Genomic DNA, 4419 nt, shown 5'->3' with positions numbered 1-4419 from the left:
CTCTGATTGAGTTCGTCTGAAAGAATAAAGTCACTCACAGCTAGGATGGGAGAAATATCCCTTTATTAAAGCAGTATCTGTGTCTGATTTTTCTGCTTTTACAGCTTCATCTTCAGTCTATGTGACTTCTGTATGGGATGTTCCCTTAACATTCACATAACTCCCCAAAACAAATAAAGGTTCTTCAGATAAGCAGAAGTGTGTTGTGTGTTTGGACTAACGTCACCATCACTGGCTCTAATCAGCTCATTATCATTCTAATGATTCATGAGCTCACCGTGCGTCGTTCTTACGTAACAACGTAACGTAAAAATTTCTAGACTTATGGCAAAAAAATAAATAAATCCTTGTCCAGGGACTTTTTTTTAATTTTTTTGTAATGCATTGTTCTTAGAGCTCATTAATTGTAGAGGTGCCTCAGGTGTTGAAATAGATTTGTTATACATTATACATGTTCACATGTACTCCGTTTGCAGCGTGTATATACTATGGAAGGCCAAGAGGGTCAAATACATGTGAATTTTAAAGCGTCAATAACACGTTAAATACTTGTTGTTTACACGTGAAAAATCAGCGCGTATTTAACGTGTATTTCACGTGTTAAATACACGTGAAATACACGTGAAGTACGCGTTAAAAATCAGTTTGAACGGGTCAATGTCATTGGCTGCTGAGGACTTGGGTCAAACCACTTCTGTGAGCTTAGAGGGGTGTACCATTCATAGACAGGCAACCACCATTTAACATGCTATAGATCAGCTTATTCAGCCTTATTATTTTGTCTTTTTTTTTCTTTTCTTTTTTTGTATAGCCTTTAGAAATAATATATTTAAGTTTCAGTTTTACATGCCTTTTTTTGAATAAACACATTAGTGGACATTCTAGCTTTAATAGTGGTCACTCTTCTTCAACAAATCTGTTTTATGTATGGTAACTGTAAAATTATTACTGAAATATAATTAGTAATTAGTTACACTACAAGTTACTGCAAAAGTAATATTATTAAAATAACAAAATTACTAGTAACTACTTACTGCTCAACTCTGACTTTCAGTAAAAAAAAAAATATGTGAATATATATATATATTTGGACATTCTCCTGCTGAGAAATAACTGATAAAAATGTAAGAAAAAATTTAGTGTTCAAGATAAATTATTTATATCTGTCTTATTTGATATTCAATATCTCCGGACATACATAAGTTTAGTTAAAGTACTGGTTTCAAATGTTTTGTGATAGTATAAGACTTAAGTTAGCATCGAGCATTAACATTTGTGTGGGGGAAATAGTTACAATGGAGGTAAGCAATCAATTCAGGTTTAAGATACAAACCATTGAAATCAATATCTGTCTTTAGAAAACAATCATCTTAGGAATCAACAGCTTTTATTGTGCTTACATTTACAGCTATCGCCAGCAGGTGGCACTTATTGAAACCTCTTTTTTGTTCAGCAATTCTGCACTTTTTTTTCAGCGATTATGCACTCATCAGACAATCAGTAATTAGGTACACAGGTGATGTTATAAGACATAAGCATTTAAGACTTTCAGGATTAGAATGAAAACTTGTACTAGGGTCAGGACAGAAGTATTCTACTGCTACCACCGTCAAAACCAACGCATCAATATTACTAATCATATTTTTCAAACTGCTGAATTAAAATCAATAAAAAATAGATATCATTTGAAAGCTTAGAGTCTGAGCATTACAATGCATAAAGCATGTTGATCAACTCCAAAATAGTGCCAAGTTATTTGCTGAGACAAAAAATAATAATCATTTTGCCATGTACTCTAATATTTATAAAAAATATCACACAACTCGGATACTCATGTGCCATATGTCATCTGAAAGGTCTCATGAAGTAGAATAAAACAACAGGGCTCTAGGCTCATTTTTTCACTTGTTACACTAGTGCGCCTAACTATTTTTCTTACAAGTCCACTTTTTTTTTAATCGCTGTCCATATAAACAATATTGACTTGTAGCCTAAAAGAAGCCTAAAAAAGTTAATTTTGAAAAGCGTTTGGAGCATTTTTTGTTTGTTAAATGTAAGTTTTAGGTTTTTTTAAGTAACGACCAAGCTGCCAGCTCAGCAAAGCCGGTATTCTGTCGATTTGTCCTACGCTGTCAGATTTTCCTACCTCCCACCAAAACAGTGGGTAGTACAATTCCACAACGAAAATTCTACTGTAAAGTTATGATTTATTAATGTCTACACCTACCACAACCCTAATCATACCCTTACAGTACTGCAAATACAGTAATTATGTGTTATATTCGCGGTTGTAGCTAAAAGGGATACAGTTACAGGAAACCAACAATAAATATTATTTTCTACCAATTAGATTGCGTTTTTATTAAAGTCTACACCTACCCCAGCCCTAAACCTACCCTTACAGTAATGCAGATACATTAAATATCGTTGTTTAGCATGAGACAAAGGACGCGATATTGATGTGCGCGTGCGCAGTAAACCCGCGTAGGAAAATCTGACGGGGTAGGATAAAATGTCAGGACACCGGCCCTGGCGACACAGATTCAGAAAACACTAGTTTATTAGTAAAGAATTAAAATATCTTCTTCTTAAGCCTATTATTTGAACGCAGAACTGTTCAGCAGTGCTCCTGCGGGACACAAAACACCGTCAAGCCACTCTTTACAGTCGTGGCATCACGGTCTCCTGTTGTTTCCACTAGGGCAGCAAGTTTTTTTTTCATCGCTAATTGATGAATGTCTAAAATATAAAAGTAAGAAGAAGTCTAAACCGACTGCCCAGCAAACACAGAACGTTGTGAGGACGTCGCCAGTTAGTCGTCATTTGGTCAGCGCGACATTACTTTATGGCAACGTTGTGAGGACGTCGTGGTAAAGTTCCATTTTTTAAAATCTTGGCTAACTTCCCAGAAACGTCATGGGCACGTACTCAAAAGACGTCGCTAGTTAGTCCCATTGGGGACATTGTAGCGACGTGGTCAGCTGGTCTTCAGATAACTTTTAATATTATTGCACTAGATGTATTATTATTATTAAGATACCATTTGAACAGCATATTCTTTGGGAAATATACAAAAAAAATTAATCAAGCATGTTAAAATAATTATATATATATATATATATATATATATATATATATATATATATATATATATATATATGCCATCAGTTTAAGAACAATAAAATAAACAATTTACTTAGCAAATGGTGATAATGTTTGTTAATGAAAGAGAGTACGGGACAAATTAACATTTAAACCTTAAACTAGCAGCGCACGTCACTTTCTGAATGAGGTGCGCGACGTGCGCGTGCCCGTCATTTTGTAACGGTCAACTTCCAGCGGACGGACACGGAGGAAAGGTAAGTCCTATAAATCTACTTTTATTCATAGATTTTAACTGATATAACGTTAAATGCCATCAAAGAGGAGTAGTGTTTTGTATTTTTGTAGGTTTTCTCTTTCAATTTAATAAATAAATGCTCTGTTTGGTTAATTAGCTCAAAAGCAGTCTCAGAGGTGGTCTAAGGTAACGGTAACTGTTAAAATCGAATATAACCTTACCTAGTTTAAATTATTTGAAATTTATCACTATAAACTATACAGTGTTAACTTTCTAATAATTTAATTTTTAACCGTAGTAACGTTAATTAGTTTGTTTGAATGCCTGCTGCTCGAGCTTGATGATGCTCATGCTAGCCATGCTGTGAACTTGAATATAAACCGATATAACGTTAAATATAAAGTTTAACGTTAATTAGACCGAGGCTGCCGAAATCATGTTCAGTGTAACGTTATGTGGGATTAATAATTTCCCCTTTTCTCCCTCAAGTGGCAGGCTTGTAAATTCTGTCATCTGTTCATTATTGGTGTTGATGGTGTTTTTCACATGCATGCTTTTTAATGCTAGTTTAATTCTCAAATTGATCTGATACTTTCGTTCCACAAAAAGTAAACACATTTTTCACTTTCTTAGGGCCTGACAACCACCAGTTGAGTCCATGATTCAGTGAGTTCCTTATAAGGAAATATATTTGTTACCACCTAGTAATTTAAATGTATTATTTATTGCTTTAAAATGAACACATATATTTATCATCAGGGGAAGAGACAGTCTGGGCAGCAGCAACAAGACAACTATTACAAGTAGAGATGGGTTTCAAGAACTGGTACTAATTTGGTTCCTGACTTGTTCGGTACTGAAAACATTTACATAAGTTACAGGATCAATAGTGCTGCTATCAGTATTCTTGTAACATTGATTCATTACCCTTTAGACACAACCACATATCCTCCAAATCATCTCTGCGTGGATGGCAGCAAGGATCCAGGATCAAGAGATCATTCTTCATGGAGACTGTTCCACAGGAAGCAGTTTCTCCTGGGTGAAAAACTAAACCTGGTTGTTTCAGCATCACTCAG

General features: G+C 34.8%; 1 long non-coding RNA gene across 2 annotated transcripts; it reads left to right on the top strand.

The window, feature by feature from the left end:
• Window positions 1-3159: 3159 nt before the first annotated feature.
• On the top strand, window positions 3160-4419 carry LOC127987618 (uncharacterized). Of its 2 annotated transcripts, XR_008161261.1 has the most exons (4): window positions 3160-3359; window positions 3974-4006; window positions 4100-4193; window positions 4275-4419. It is a non-coding gene; the product is annotated as an uncharacterized LOC127987618 (long non-coding RNA). The 2 variants fall into 2 exon arrangements; XR_008161260.1 differs by lacking the exon at window positions 3160-3359 and having other exon boundaries at window positions 3366-4006.

This window comes from Carassius gibelio, chromosome B22 (assembly GCF_023724105.1).
Source record: "Carassius gibelio isolate Cgi1373 ecotype wild population from Czech Republic chromosome B22, carGib1.2-hapl.c, whole genome shotgun sequence".
Classification (NCBI taxonomy): Eukaryota; Metazoa; Chordata; class Actinopteri; order Cypriniformes; family Cyprinidae; genus Carassius; species Carassius gibelio.
This window is presented reverse-complemented; position numbering and strand designations above follow the sequence as displayed.